The sequence below is a fragment of the Sus scrofa genome, chromosome 3 (assembly GCF_000003025.6).
Source record: "Sus scrofa isolate TJ Tabasco breed Duroc chromosome 3, Sscrofa11.1, whole genome shotgun sequence".
In the NCBI taxonomy this organism is placed as follows: Eukaryota; Metazoa; Chordata; class Mammalia; order Artiodactyla; family Suidae; genus Sus; species Sus scrofa.
The window spans coordinates 100,311,404-100,327,945 of record NC_010445.4 but is presented as its reverse complement, the minus strand read 5'-3'; the positions used below and the strand labels follow the sequence as shown (position 1 = coordinate 100,327,945).

The 16,542-nt window shown below is 39.8% G+C and overlaps 1 long non-coding RNA gene across 1 annotated transcript in view; it reads left to right on the top strand.

Annotated features, from left to right (window-relative positions):
- LOC106507388 overlaps nt 1-13,724 on the top strand; it is a 159,367-nt gene extending 145,643 nt beyond the window's left edge. The window contains exon 3 of the long non-coding RNA XR_002342757.1: nt 7,920-13,724. This is a non-coding gene — a long non-coding RNA (uncharacterized LOC106507388). The remainder of the gene's footprint in view (nt 1-7,919) is intronic.

The window sequence follows — 16,542 nt, the reverse complement described above, 5'->3', positions numbered from 1 at the left end:
ATCTAAAATAAAGTTATGACCGAATTAGAGAGCAAAATCCTCTTGTGGACTTGACATGCCATGTTTTATCACAAAACAAAATAATAATTTGTCCTTTATTTAAAATATCCTGCAAAGAATCCAACCTGAGGGATATTTGCTCAAGAGCTGCTTTACTGGCACCACCTAGACCTCATTCCAGGATGGTCTGACTGTTGTAAATTGCTTCTGTTGCCTAGTATCACAGGTTTTGACTCATCTTTCCACAGTGAGGAGTAGAGAAGGCAATACGATGCAGTGAGGAAGCCCTCCTGGTCCATATGTGGGAACCTTTCATTTTTCCCGCCAGGAGATTATACAGTAACTCTGTTGGCTGATGTCAGTGACACCTGGCAGTGGGTATTCAGGTGTTTAAATAGGAGTTGTTCCACCACTGGATGAACGTCACCTTTTTCTTTTCCTGAGAATTAGTCTTTATGTCAGTCTATTCCCTTCCCTCTTCTCATTTGTCTTTTTCTTGGGATGTGAATTCAGAAATGGAAGGGGGAGGAGGAGAAAGAGACAAACCTTGAACTCTATGACCCCTAGTACTTGGGGATCCTGCTGCTGGTTCTTAGGATCAATAGCACCCAAGGTGTGTACTTTTAGGCTTATATAAACACTGGGGCAGCCTTGGTGTTGAGGGAAGTATGATCATTTTAGTCTCCATCTCTTCCCAGCTCAAACGCTAAATTATATACTGTTGTAAACATTTGTTGCATTTAATTTTTGATGCCAAATGTATTTTCTCAAGTATGGCTAAATCTGCTTGAAGAATTGTGTTTTATTAAAGAATGGTAATTTAATAAAAGATTTTGGCTGCTCAATTCTGCAAAAAGACCAGAAACAAGTACTTAAACCATTAGCAACCAAGCAATTTGAAGACCAAATAAGTGGACTTTTGGGTTCACTCCCATCTTTTTGTTCTTGTGAGCATTTGCCTTACATAGGCTTGAAAGGGATTTGTACTTTAATGTGGTTTTAATGTTTTGAGTCCTGTTGAAAATGAGGAAGGAAGTGTCATTTTTCTCTCAGAAATCTGTTCTGTATACGCATTGGAGGCATATGTGTTGCTGAAGACCATTTGAAAGCTGATGTACAGGAGTAAATTCTACATCTTTTACCCTTTGGAAGAAGTCACTCAAACCCTAGGAATATATTTTCTCATGCTGCAAGAATGTTTTTGCCTCAGAAATCATGGTTTCATGTAAACTATGGCTAAACAGCAGCTCTCTGTAACAGTCCACACTGTCAAATAAAGAAGACACAGCTTTGGAGTTCCCATTGTGGCACAGTGGGTTACGGATCCAGCCTTGCTGCAGCTGTGGTATAGGTCGCAGCTGTGGCTTGGATGCAATCAGGTGTGGCATAAAAAAAAAAAAAAAAGACAACTTTGCTGTGGCTTCACATAGCAATAGCCATGATTAAGGCAGAAGCTGGGGCTGCAGAGGCAGAAAGTTTGTTTTATAGTTTCTCATGCATCCATTTCCTTTTACTGTTCTGTTTGTTCTCAGTGATGATCACTGGCCTGTTTCTCATTGCCCTTCTCTCTACATTCCTTTACTCATTGTTTCCATCATATTCAAGCTAGGTCTCTGTGTTGCTCACCTATCTTGGAGTTTGTTCACTCATCCTGTTTGGGACTCAAGTGTCTCTGCTAGGAAGGCACACCCTATGCTTCTATTGCTGAGTAGATTTCCCAATGTTGCAAGAAATCCTTCTATTTTATCCATTGACAGAGAAGTCAGGAGAAGTTGGAAGCCCTTTTAAAACAATTTTTTAATGTAATTTTTAGATTTTATTGGAGTATAATTGAGTTGTGTTCATTTCAGATACACAGAAAAGGCAATCAATTCTATGTCTACATATATCCCTTCCCTTTTAGATTCTTTTCCCATATAGGTTATTAAACAATCTTGAGTAGAAGCCTTTTTAATGTCAGGTGTTCTGAGTCTTTGGAAGCTGAGGTCACCACGTTTCTCCCCAGTCTATGGTGAGTGAGCTTCAATTTTCTGGTTGATAAAGAGTTCCTGTAACCAGGAAGCTGCACCTCGGTAAGGGAGAGGAGGTGAAGAATCTACATTGTTAAAGCTGGGGTGGGGCCTCATGTGAGGTTCCTTTGTGAGATGGAACTGGTAAGACCTTTCCACTGTGTTCTGGAAAGTGGGGATCCTAGTGTGATGTGTACAAAGGAAATCCTTGATTTCTTCGATACACTGTCTGGTTAGCTGTGGTTTGGCAAGACTGATTTGCACAGTGGTAAATTCCCTCTAAGGGATTTCTCCGGAACCATGCATGGTATTCTCTGGACTAGGAGGGCTGATTGTCTTGGTGCTTAAAGTCCTGCAGACTGATGGAACTTCGTGTCCCCTCTCCATTGGGTTGCTGCTATTCAGGGCTAGAATGGACAGCATCTTTGTTACCCTCGTTTCCTTAAACTAGAAGGCAAAAGAACAGTGAACACTACTACAGAATTTGTATATGTTCATTATATTCCTTCAGTGTAGTCAAAGCAGTTCTCTTTAGATGCCTTCCACAGCAGTCATCCCACCTTTAAACTAACTATAATGATGGCATGTTTTTCCAAGGAATCTCTCTAATTGTACTGGTCACAGAACCCACCTGTGGCCCCAGTGCCCAGGGAAGCAGGGAAGCATCTATATGAAGGTTTCATTAGAACTGCTCCACCACCGCCATCCCCATGAGTTCCCCTTTCCCTCCCCTAAAACTGTTTTCATGTGTTTATTAGCTTTCTTCCCCAAGGAACTGCCTATCCTGGCTTTTGTGTGTGTATGTGTGTGTGTGTGGGGGGTGCTGCAGGTACTGCATATGGAAATTCCCAGGCTAGGGGTCAAATCAGAGCTACAGCTGCTGGCCTACACCACAGCCACAGCAACACTGGATCCAAGCTGCATCTGCGATCTACACTACAGCTCACAGCAATGCCAGCTCCTTAACCCATTGAGGGAGGCCAGGGATTGAACCTGGGCCCTCATGGATAGTAGTTAGATTCATTTCTGCTGATCTATGATGGGGACTCCCCCATCCTGGTTTTAAAAACTATTTCTTTCTTACTTTTCTTAATCTATTCCTTCTCCTCACAAGCCATGAATTCCCTTTCTGTCTGTCAAGGCATCTCCATATCTCTCTCCCTTCCTTCTGCACCTTGTTTGTCAGTTGGTCCTACAGCCTTCCCTGAGCAATCAACCAGCATAAGGCTAATGATGATAAAAATAACAGTAGCAATAGCAATAACCACGACTCCATCCTTACTGCGTACCTCCAAGTGGTGGTCACTGCCCCTGAAAAACTCATTGTAAGGACATCTTTTAAAGAGCAAAGTGGAGGAGTTCCCATTGTGGCTCAATGGGTTAAGAACCCAATGTAGTATCCATGAGGATGCAGGTTTGATCCCTGGCCTCTCTCAGTGGGTTAAGGATCCAGTATGGTCTCACGCTGTGGTGTAGGTCACAGACATGGCCTGGACCCCATGTTGCTGTGGCTATGGTATTGGCTGGCAGCTGAAGTTCTCATTCTACCCCTAGCCTAGGAACTTCCACATGCCACAGGTGCAGCTGTAAAAAGAAAAAAAAAAAAAAAGAGGCAAGGTGGTTGTATAATTATTTCCATTTTACAGATGGGGAAAATAAAGCCTAGAGAGGTTAACTACTGTTCCTGAGTAACACAGTATTGGTTGGTGGACTTGAAATTCAAGCCTGTAACTCTGTGACCCTGAACCTGTATAAAGACCAGGTCGTGTGGATATTAAAGTTGTTTGGTTTAGTCGTCCTGGGATAGCATCCGTTTTTAGACCGAGGGATGGGACGGCTCATGAGTTGCCCAAACATACCATTAATAGGTCTACTCCTAGCTGCAGCAGGAAAATCAGCTCAGTTCGGTTTACACCCTTGATTACCCTCAGCAACCTTCCACTGTACTATGCTTTCTGATGACAAGGACCATGTATAGTCACATGAAATAATAATAGCTCATTTTAATCTCATCTTTTCTTGAGATCTTGGTCATAATCCTGTTAGGAAGAAACTGGCTCAGAGAGGTTTATAAACAGAAGGCTTTTATGTGGCAGAAAATTCAAGATGGAAAATTCTGCCTCCTGTTCACACAGCATAGGGAAAACGTTGGTGCTCTTAGGTGATGCTGCGAAGATCTAGGTGGGAATGGTTCAGTTGCTGGTTTATACTTAGATGCTAACTAGATAAAGGTTATTAGATGTAATACTAAAAGTTTGTTCCCTATATTGTAATATGTAGTATTTTTCCTGCTGGCTTGATTCAATAGACATCAATTTAGCTCTTCTATTCCCTCCTTTATACCCACTGGACAGGCAGGGCCAATGTTTGAAGCTACTTTGATTTTCTCCTCCTCACCCACCGCAGCCCTGGTAGTGGCCTGGCTCAGCACTGGGGCACGGGGACAGCCACTGGACCCTTTCCTTTCAGGCCAATGCATGAGCTCATATTTTGGCCTTGAAGTTAGAAGAGGGAGATCCTCCAATGGTAAAATCATGCATTTTTCCTAGGACACAGATCCATCTTAACTCTTTGGATTTTGTGTCAAATAATTTTGCTTTATTTGCTCAGGTTTTATTAAATTCATGTGGGAATTACTGGATGATAGATCTTTTGCATCAGCCCAAACTTACAATTGCTCTAACTCCTTTGCTAAGAATTTCTTTGGCATTTCCCAAATTATCGGAAATGACTTTAAAATCAATAGATGATAGGCCTGCTAATTATTTGACTGGGTCCCAGTTCTCTTTTATGGATTTTGAGGTTAAATAAAATCCATAAATAGTTAATGACTAGGCATCATGGGAAATATCTTATGCTGGTTTTGCTGGGGAGGGGCTGGAGTATACTTGGCCTCCAAATGATAGTTTCAGTATTTTTGCTCTTCATAGAAATTTTGACTGTATCAATGCTGGTTTTTAAATAATTTTTTCAGACATTCTAATGTCTGTTTAGTTTGGTTATTTTGGCTAAAGTTAATTAAAGCTCCATTGTGAGATTTGTCCTAAAAGAACATCATATAATTTTTTTCAACTCATACATTCTGATATACTGTTAGCAAAAATGTCATAGAGGATTAATGCCATTTGAGTTTTTTTTTTTTAGTATGTCCATTGTTTATCTATTTCCTTGTCTATATCATCATCAATTCAGATTATGAGTTAATATACCATTTTATTATTGTTATTTTGGGCCATACCCACAGCATTCAGAAGTTCCTGAGCCAGGAGTAAAACCTGTGCCACAGCAGTGACCCAAGTCACAGCAGTGACAATGCCAGATCCTTAACCTACTAGGGCACCAGGGAACACTTCGTATGTCATTTTCAGAACTGAGAGCTTTGCTGGTGAACTACGGTATAACAACTTTCTTACAAAGATGCTCCTCTTTTATGAGGTAGTAATATTTTGATTAAACTTTAAATGCATATAAGTTCAGATTGGATTGAGTAGATTCAGTTCTGAGTATTTGCATATAGAAAGAGGCCCCCTTGGGTTTTATGGTACTAAGCTCAATTCTTCTATGCACATTGCTCAGTACCCTTACGACGAGATTGATTTTGGGAACCAGGGCTTAATCAAGTCAGTTTTTAAGAACAGGGACTCTAGAAGGACAAGGAGGACTTAAAGGGGACTGAAAGCAGAAATTCACACTTCTACGTAGAAGCCCACCAGGTGTAGACCTCTGAGAAACGTAAGCTTGATCAAGGTCAAGCAGGACATTTCCTGTGGCTGAGAAAGACAGGGACCCTTGCAACTCTGCAGAGAGGCACATACACAGGTGACCCTCTGGAAAACAAATGTCATCAGCAAGCCTCCAGAACTGTGTGAAAAAGAGGAAGCCCAGGCTTCGACAACTGGCACAGTCTGTTCTCTGTGGTAGTTGTATTTCTTATGGTAAATAATATATTGGCTCTCTGACATACAAGTTCATTTTTTCTGCCATGGTCTGGAGGAAGTGGGGTGATGATTCCTTGAAGACCTTGATTTGTAGCTGTGACAGAGTACCCCCTGGGAACCAGCTGGCCCTCCTGTCAGCACACTGGTGCAGGCCTCTAACTGATAAGGTTAAAGCTCATTGATGATACATTTAGCCTCAGGTATGAAAAGGTCAAGATAATTAGTATTCAAAGGTGGTGAGTTTTCCCTTTTTACTAATGAGACTGAAAGAACACTAAAAAAGGACACTTGTAAGGCAAACATTAGAAAGAGTTAGGAGACTATACATAAAAATGCAACAGGTTAGTCATCTTGATCATTTAAACCCTGACATTTTGTTACTGTTGAATTTTTTGGGTCCCAGTCATCTTCACCATTGTCAGATTCTTTAGGAAATGTTGGATGTGCACTGGCTTTGTGCTGAGCATATTCTGGACACTGGGATTTAGAGAAGTAGCAACATACTCCTACCTTCATGGGGCTTATGCTTCAGGGGGACAGTGACCTATGAGCTGGGACTGCTTTTTGAATGGCTTGGGGACTCAGTTTCTTTTATACCCATCTTATCATAATTCTTCAAAGTTGACTTCCATTTTTCTAGCATCAAGCATGATGAATCCATCTTATCCACTTGATTCCTGCCATAAGATGATTTGGTGTCCATATATTTCTCTCTTTTAGAGGGGTGGTGGCATTAGAAAGAGTAAAAGGGTGTGGGATGGTGGGGTAGTATTTATGAAAGGAGAAATGATGTACAAAATATCTAAAGAAAGATAAACTTTTTTTTTCAATTGTTTGAAAACTGTTAATACTAGCTCATTATATGTGAAACCAATAGCAGTCTTAATGGAGTCTTGGAGTGATTTACAATCCTCTTTTGGTATCTGTGGAGGCACTGGTTCCACGACTCCCATGGGTACCAAAACCTGTGGATGCTCAAGGCCCTATTATAAAATGGTGTGGAATTTTCATGAAACCTATGCCCATGCTCCCACATACTTTAAATTAACTCTAGGTTACATGTAATACCAAAAACGATGTCATTGCTAGTATATGGCAAATTCAAGTTTTCCATTCAGGGCCACAGGTGTGGCATATGGAAGTTTCCAGGCTAGGGGTCAAATTGGAACTATAGCCTCTGGCCTATGCCACAGCCACAGTGAAGCTGAACCTGAGCCACATCTGCCACCTACACTGCTGCTCACAGCAACGTTGGATCCTTAACCTACTGTGCAGGGCCAGGGATCGAATCTGCATCCTCATGGATGCTTGTCAGATTTGTTTCCCCTGCACCACAACAGGAACTCCCCAAGTTTTCCTTTTTAGAACTCTATGGAATTTTTTTTTTCAAATATTTTTAAGCCATGCTTGGTTGAATCTGTGGTTGTAGAAACTGTTGGTATGAAGAGCTATTTGTTTACCTGATTGTTCCCAAGACCACCATGGGCTAAGTAAAAATAAGAGGAAAAATCTTGCCATTCCTCTGCTCAAAAAAATGTTTAAATCTGGAAAACATAATGTCAAGTGTGGTAAAATAAAAGTTACACAAGTGGTATTCACAGTACGGTGCTATTTATATAATTTTAAAAACCATTAACGTACTATATATTGTTTATGGATGACAGATATGCAGTAACAAATGTCATGCGTGAGAGTGATAAACAGAAAATCCAGGAAATATTTAGCTGGCAGAGGGGGAGGGTCATGCAAATGAGAAAGGCTTCAAATGTGTTTATATTATTTTATTTCTCAAGTTACTTGGTGAGTGCACAGATGGCCCATTATATTATTCTCCTAATTTGAGAGGGGTAAAGTTTTCATTTTTGAAAGTTTCATTTCTAAAGGAGGGTGGGAATTAGAGAACGTGCTATTTGAATGCAGGTATTAAATCTTAGCTTAAGTCAGTGTTATTTCTCCTCTTCATCTCTACTAGAGGTTCACGTGAGAGAAAACCAGAAGGAGCTTGTGTGACTCAGAACTCTTGGCTCTGAAGAGTCTGGCCTGTTAGCTTCCTGTCAGCCTCTGACCAAGAATGGTTGGCCATGCAAGTAATACTTCCAAACATTTTCTGGACAGCAGCTCCCTGTGTACACGTCGACTAACTGCTCCCTTCAGTATTGATTTTGCACCTGCCCTCCCAGGAGGATCTACTTTGGCTGGGAAACTTCAGTGGGGCTCAAACGCATTTTCCCTCACTAGAAATTTGAGCTTGCTAAGCTCTTCCCTGGGCTCAGCTCTTTCCTTTGATGGTGGATAGAATGTTGAGGAGGCCCTGAGCTGGTGCTCCATCAGTGGAAGAGTGCAACTGACATCTTTTCAGCTGAGCCTTTTCAGCTTGAGCAGTTTCTGAGTATTATTACTCATGGAGATGAAACTGACCGAGGTGTTTAAGACTCTGAGATCTTTAATTGGACTTTTCCCGCATTTAGCCTAAAGCAAAATTCAAGTCATTCCTACTCTCTCTAGGCTTTTGCTAGATAGGAGATACAAGTAAAATCTTGAAGAAACTCTTTCTACATTACAGTAAATAATTTACAGTAAATAAAAATTATAGTAATAATACTATATATAATAATTATATCACAGTAACTTATAATAATTTATTATTATAGTAATAATAATTAACAAGTAGATAAGTAGTCTCTGGATGGTATAGTTGGATGTACAAGGGAAAATCCTTTAAAAAAAGAGTTAGGGAGTGTTGAAGCAAAGGTCATAGGCCATCACATGTCATGTGGTGCACAGGTCAGGTGACTCCATCACAGTTTTCTGCCTCTGTCAAATGATGGTAAATCACTCCAAGACCCCAAGGTTGTTACTAGGTTCACCTATAATGAGCTAATATCAACATTTTTCAAACAATTGAAAAAAAGCTTATTTCTCTTTTTTTAGATATTTTGTACATCATTTCTCCTTTCATAAATACCATCCCACCATCCCACACCCCTCTATTGTTTCTAATGCCACCACCTCTCTAGGACAGAGAAATATGTAGACACCAAAACACATTATGGTTGGAAGCAAGTGGATAAGGTGGTTTCATAATACCTGATGCTAGAAAAATGGGAATCATCTTTGAAGAGTTGAGATAGGATGGGTATAAAAGAAACTGAGTTCCCGAGCCATTCACAAAGCAGTTCCAGTATATTACAGTCTCAGCTCATAGGTTACTGTCCCCCTGAAGCATAAGCCCCATGAAGGAAGGGGGTATGTTTTTATCTCTCTATATCCCAGTGTTTAGCATGTAAAAAACATGATAGATAGATATAAAGATACGGCAACACACACACGTATACATGTATACACGTGAACATATATATTGTGTGATAAGGAAACCAAACTTTTCAGTAAAAATATATTTGTTGGAGGTTGGGGTCTAAAGAAATACTCATGGAAAAATTTTCATACAGGTATGCTCATTACATTGTTTGTACTGGCAAATAATTGGATTTAACTCTAAGGTTCATCGTTATGTAGTTAAATAAATTGTAGAACATCCATGAAATATAATACCACTGAGCCAATGTAAAGAATAAGGTTGGAAAAAATACATATGTATATGTGCACACACACATATATACATTATTTGGAAATAAATATGTATTTATAAGTGTAGAAAGGTACACTGTATACACTGATAAGTGGGAGTTGAAAAAATAGACATAGAACACATTTTACAATTGTTTACAAAATTATCTCTATGTAAATGTGAATAGAAATATTGAGGCTTCTACATTATTGTTAATATTTGAGGGGGCTGGTTTTCTCCTTTACATTCCATGTTTCTATAGTGCTCAAAATGTTAATTTTTAAAGCAGACAATGAGCAAGGTATATCTTTAAAAGGAATACACCTTTTCTTTCATTCTGGACTGAGATGGATAAAGTGATTTCATCTAGGCCATTACTGTCATCTGGAAGCAGTTTCCCCACCACCACCACCCCAGGGGAACACTAGGCAATGTCTAGAGGCATTTTTAGCTGCCACAACCACAGGGAGGGGCCTCTGCTTGTATCCAGTGGGCAGGAGTCAAGGATCCTGATAAGCACTCTCCAGAGGCCAGGCCCCCACAAAAAAAAAAAAAGAAGTATGAGGCCCAAAGGTCAGTAAGTTGAGGATCCCTTCCCTCAGCCATTGGATCATGGACAGCTGATTGAAATGTGCAGACTGCAATGAAGTGCTTATTTGAAGAAACTGCCTTTAAAACTTTCAGGGAGGGTTATAGTGGAGCCTGATTGATGTATTCATCAGAAAGCATGCTCCTCCCCCTCTTTCCCTTTGCTTGAAATGTCAAAGGACATTATAAAAAAACAGGGCACTCAGTTTACCAAAAAGTTTTTTCTCTCATATTTTTTTTTTAAACTTTTATTCTTTATATCCTCTCTTGGAAACCACGGCTGCAATGAATTACACTTCCAGCCCCACTGGCTTCATGAGGTCATCAAAGTGTGATGTTTTTCCCATCTCTAGAGTCTGCCCATTCTCCAAGTTGACTTCATCCTCAGCCTTGTGGCCAGATGGCTACTGCAGCTTTAGGTGCTGTTATTACACACAGAAACATCTGAAGGGAGACGAGAGAGCACATCTTTCTGTGGCTTTGTCTTAGGAGCTGCCTAGACTTGCTCTCACATCTCAAGGACCAGAACTGGGCCATGTGCCTACCACTGCTTTAATTACTGGCTAGGAAAGAGGACTAATTTGGGTCAACCACACCTAACCCTGGAGCTGTGGAGGAGGGACGGCTGATCAGCTTCCACCTTCCTGACAAGGGGTGGGAAGGATAAATACAAGAACAAAATTGGGGTTCTGTGAAGAAAAAGAGAAGGAACACTGGTTGTTGGGCAGGTAATTTGCAGTGCCCACATCACAAGAGTCTTCCTCTCTGCTCAGTGCCCTTCCATTCAAGGGCAACCCCATCCTAATTAACTCCACAATAAGCTGAGTTAGTTTTGGATCATAAACTCCTTGAGAACAGGGATAGAGGTTTGTTCATAGATTTATTAATTAATTTTGCCTTGTCTTCTTTCAAAAAGGACTTGAAATGACTTACAATGAACATGTCTACAATAAAACTCTTAAAACCATGGTTACATGACTAGAATCATGTTATAAAAGGGTAGAATTAAGATTCTTTTCTTTACCTTTCATTCCACCTACCTTAGTGCTTTGCACATAAAAACAAAAGAAAAACAAAAAAACCTTAAAAATACATAAATAAATGGCCATCCCCACCATTGGCTGGGAGCATAAATGTTATGAAATACCAAGAGAATCATTTCATAATTAGCAGCCCGGCCAGTGCTTCCCTGAGGAAAGGCACCAGAGTTGCTTATCAGGCTAAGGTTGAGCAGATTTTTCCTGCTAAGAGCAAACAGTACAAATGATGATTGACCTTGCTCTTGGCAGCCACAGATGGATGGATTATTGTCCTTACACTGATCTTTTCAGTGAGGCACTTGAGCAGCAAAGAACCATCTAAAGAGCATCTGTAAAACTCCAGGATCAAAAATATGTGTGAGTAGATTAGTGTGCATATCAGTTTATCCCTATTATCTGTATGTCTAAGACTCCCTGGAAATCCTTCCCAACAGCTAAACTATAACTTTAGGCACCTAACATTTCCTTCTGTGTTCTTTACCCCCACCACCTAGGAAATAATAAACATACTTATTCCCTTGAAAATGTAAATGAGTGAAGAGACTTAATGGGCTCGTCTTTGGCATTTAGATTTTAAGCAGAAGCAAAGCCAAAGGTAGCTTTCCAATGGTTAGCTTCTAGGCCCTGGGAATGGTGACTAGATCATTCAGGCCCACCTTCCCACTGGGAATAATGGAAAAGCTGCATCAAATATGAAGAACATCAGTTCTAAGGCTTAAGAAAGTAGCAAGACAGGAACAATTTATGGATCAAAGATCTGGGACAAGAAACCTAAAAGATGAGACTGACCTTTGGGGCTGCTTTCCATAGCAGTTTCTACTATTTCTGCAAGAGGAGATTCAAAGGCTGAGATGATTAAGCAGAGCTTTGACAGGCTTACAGGGCTGGGGAGACAAATACCAGAGTTAAGATTCACTGAGGAGGAAGCTCTGCCCAACCCTGTAGGTTTTTGTGTTGGGATCCCAAAAGCACTCCCTAGGAGTGAGAATAAATTGGAAATAGGCTTTAAATCATATCAAGTGATCTGAAATTATTAGTGCCCCTAGTCTAGATCTCAAAGCAAATTTAAAACTCCTTAGAAGAAAGGGACCATTATTGTAGAGTCTCAAATTTATCTACATTTTTCATTCGAGGAAGTGCAAATTTGTCATCACAAAAGAAATGAGACAAGGGAACCAGACCCATAGGGGATCCTGATGATGGAGTTAATTAGGCCTGACCTTTAAAATAACTATGCTTAATATTGTCAAGAAAATAAAAGATGAGACTGAGAGAGAATACAACGACACAAAATTTGAAGATATAGTAGTATGGAATTTTCCAGAGGAGACAAAAAAAAAATCTTCAAGCCAGAGGTATAAGCCATAATCAGGGCTAGGACCAAGAAAACAAGATAATCGAGGGGAAAATAGATTAAAAATAATACTTTCAATAAATCTGAATAAAGCCAAGGTAAAGGAAGGAAAGAGAAACACAGAACAGATGGGACCAATAGCAAGTTAATGGTAATACGGTAGTTCAAACTCAAACACATGAGTCATTACATTTGAAATAACAACATGATAAAATATTCCAATTTAAAGATAAAAATTGTCAGACTGAATTAAAAAAAAATAAAACCAAAACCCAAATACATGCTGCTTAATAGAAATACATCTTAAACACAGGGGTCTAGAATTTCAGATACTAGAGAGCTGAGTAGGACAGGGTTTCGAATAGGACGTGTTCTTCCATGTGCCTGAAGTAACTGCAGTGCAGAGCTGCCTTGTTGGGTGGGGTCTGCAGCTAGAAGGTGATTTGTTAGGACACTGAGTAACTGCTGACTTACCTATTGGGCGTTTTTACCCACAACTATTTTATGAGGTTTTAGCAGAGAGTATAGATAAAGGATTCCTAATCTTTTCACAATGAGATACAATTTTTTGCTTTCTCTGAGGTCTGATATCATTGGATGATGTAGAAAAATGGAAATGGTAGAGGGAAGGTAGCAGGGTGGATTTTACTCTTCCCTTCTTGAGATCTCTTAGAGCAGTGGGATAAGCCTTGAGCTGTTGGGCAGACATGGAATTAGCCAAGGGAGTTGGCTATGTTTTTTTTTAGGTTGCAAGAAACAGTGACATGCTTGGGCATCTTTTGGCAATCAGTATTTATTGGAAGGGTAGAAGAGGTGTGAGAATGCAAAAGGAATCACCTCAATAGCCAGGTAGCAGGGAGAAATTGACTGATAATCAGCACTGCTTGGGGTACAAAAGGAGTCACCTCATCTTCTTGGAAGTTTTTCATGTCTTGTTCATCCCTGCCATTGAGAGAAATGCCTAGTTATCTAAGGATCGGGGAAGCAATTTCAACTGTATAATGAATCATAATTAAAACTACTCTCTAAGATTTAGTTCAGTACTCATTACTGTGATAGCATCAGCAAGGTAGTTTGATATAATGAATGCTTTCCAATCATTATAATAATGATTCAGGGTATTAGTATTAGCATGGCTATTTTCATCCAAATAGGGCACTGACATCCCCGCTGTACTCTACAACTCGTCCTGTGTGCTCGGGGGTAGAGGGCAAGAAAGGAAAGACAGCTTTGGTTCTAATGGCACTTCCTCTCTCTTTACTTCCAGCTCATCTGTGCTTCAGTTTTAATTAAGTTCTGCTTTCACATCAGTGAATGCTCCATCTAGTTTATTAAAAAAATAAGCTTAATTCGTTTGGGGATTCTTTTCAATTGCGGTTACTGGCCTTGGGATCCAAAACCATTTGGAGCAGAGGGAAAGCATGCATTTTTATGTCCCTGGGGGATGAAGCAACTCACTGGTTCTGTACTATCTTCCCATACCTCCAGTATTTACCAGATCCAAGCTCTCCTTGTAAACTTGACTTGAATCCAAAGGTTGCATATCTGAAAGAAGGAGCTTTGAGACAGTGTATTAATTTCATCCATGCCATTAAATCCTATCTCATATTATTAATGCACCATTTCAAATAAGCCTTCAGAGAATCTTGCGAAATAGGACAGATTATTTTAGTAACTTAAATAAACCCTCCACTCCTTCCTCCAAGCCATAATTTACATACAGATTTTTGGGTTGAAATCTTAGAATTTCATAAGTTGAATTTCCCTAAAGTGAAGAGCACTTTTAACTTGAAATGTTGCCCAAGAGATGATCTTCTCCAGGTCATTAATTTATTATATCTATCAATATTTTGGCAAAGGACCAAACATTTGGAAGTTGCATGGAAAAATGGAAGTTGTATAACTACATTTTTTTTAACATGCCAGATACTGTGATCCAATAAAGAGAAGAGAAAATTATTCTTGACAATCAGTGAGAATAAAGTGGTTGACACAGGCTATTTGCATTGAACCTAAGATGATTTCTCAACTTTTCTGTCCTAGCCACCCTTGTGAACCTGAAATCCCATGTATACGTGGGTCACTAAAAAAATATCATCTAATTTCCCAGATGCAGTTGTGAATGGGAAAAGAAAAACCACACTAAATTTAATTCTATTCTCTCTAAGCCTGCATTGATGGTCTTTCAGGCCTGGCGTTGTAGATCAGTGTCCACTAAGGGGCCATGGCATGACTAAGTAGAGCCATCCATTTTTGTGTAATTCCACTCATTTCAACCAGTTACCTGCCACAAATCTGATTAGGTCTAATTTCCTGGTGGCCTAGCAGGTTAAAGATCTGGCGTTGTCACTGTTGTGGCATAGGTTTGATCCTTGGCCTGGGAACTTCTGCACTCTGTGGGTATGGCCAAAAATAATAATAAAATAAAATAAAATTTTAAAAACTTAAAAATCAAAAAGTGACTACAAAAAATACAGGGCAAAAAAAAAAAATCTGATTAGGGCTATTCTTTAAGTCTTCATTGTTATCTTCAAACTGAGGTCATCCTTTCTCCCAAGAACAGATGATCTATTAAAAAACCAGTTAGATTCACTAAACATTTATGAGGTTTCCAGTATGCAAATAATTTTGCCTAGAGATGGGAAAGAACAGCATAAACATAGTTAAGACTTGGCACATACCTTTACTGAACCACTGAACTTTCCACACATGAAAACAAAAAAGAAAAAAAGAATTCCACTTTTTAAAAGCTAATTTAGCAAAAGGATTTCTTTCTTTCATACTCTACAGCCTTCCAGGGAGAGAAGAGTGATACTCTCAAGCTGGTCTGTCCTGCAAGACAAAGAAGGAATGATTTCAGTCTTCTACCATAGCGTTTTCTTCCCAGGGCTGTCATAGTTACTCTTTGGCCAGAGCAGCCAGAGCTGTCAGAACAGGGCTCTATAAGAAGCTAATATATCACAGAAAGAAAACATTTTCTTTGAACAAACATGCTGAATCTGATGGCCACCTGTTTGATACTACCGGTGGAGAGGCAAAACTGTGCTGAAAAATCAAAAGATGGTGAATTTTGGAGAAGACATCTGCTGGAAAAAAGAGATTATGATTCCTCAGCCAGTCTTTGGGGGAGAAGGTGCGATTTACTTGGAATGGGATTGAGTTCAATTTCTGGCTCTACTGCTTAAGAACTTGGGAGCTTAGGAGTTCCCCTTGTGGCTCAGCAGCAATGAACTCAGCTAGTATCCTTGAGGATGCTGGTTCAATCCCTGGCCTCACTCTGTGTTAAGGATACAGCATTTCCACAAGCTTGGGCGTAAGTCGCAGATGCAACTCGCAACCAGCACTGCTGTGACTGTGGTGTAGGTAGGTCAGCAGCTATAGCTCCGATTTGACCCCTAGCCTGGGAACTTCCAAATGCCACAGGTGTGGCCATAAAAAGGAAAACAAATAAACTCAGGCAGCCTTAATTTTTTTGATTTATAAAATGGGAATAATCACATCTAAGTGGGTTATTGGTGGTTAAGAACAATATACATAAAGTGCCTAGCACAGAAATAGTGCCAAATAGTAATGATAATGACGACCACCATGACTATTGATAATATCAGCCTGAAAATTGCTGAAGAAGCACATCTGGTTCCCATGGATCTGTGCTGCCCTTCCCTCCTTCCCTGGAATTTGAATTGGACTTTCCTGCAGGGAAAGTTCACTACTTATAAATAATCTCATTCTGCTTCCCTTCCCACAGTTCCTTGTAAGTAATTCACACCAGCTTTGTCCATTATAACATTGTGTTTGGAATGTAACCAAGTCCACAGTCTTAAAGGTTGAAATTTCATTCAATTAACAATAATTTATTGAGGCCCTACTAGGTGCTAGATACTGGCAATTCAGTAATTAATATAAATTAATAAAATCTATAAAATTATATAGATTTTATAATATATAAAATCTAGGAGTTCCTGCTGTGGCACAAAGGGAACATCAGAATCATCAGCATCTCTGCGGTGATGGGTTAAAGGGTCAAAGGATCCAAGGTTGATGC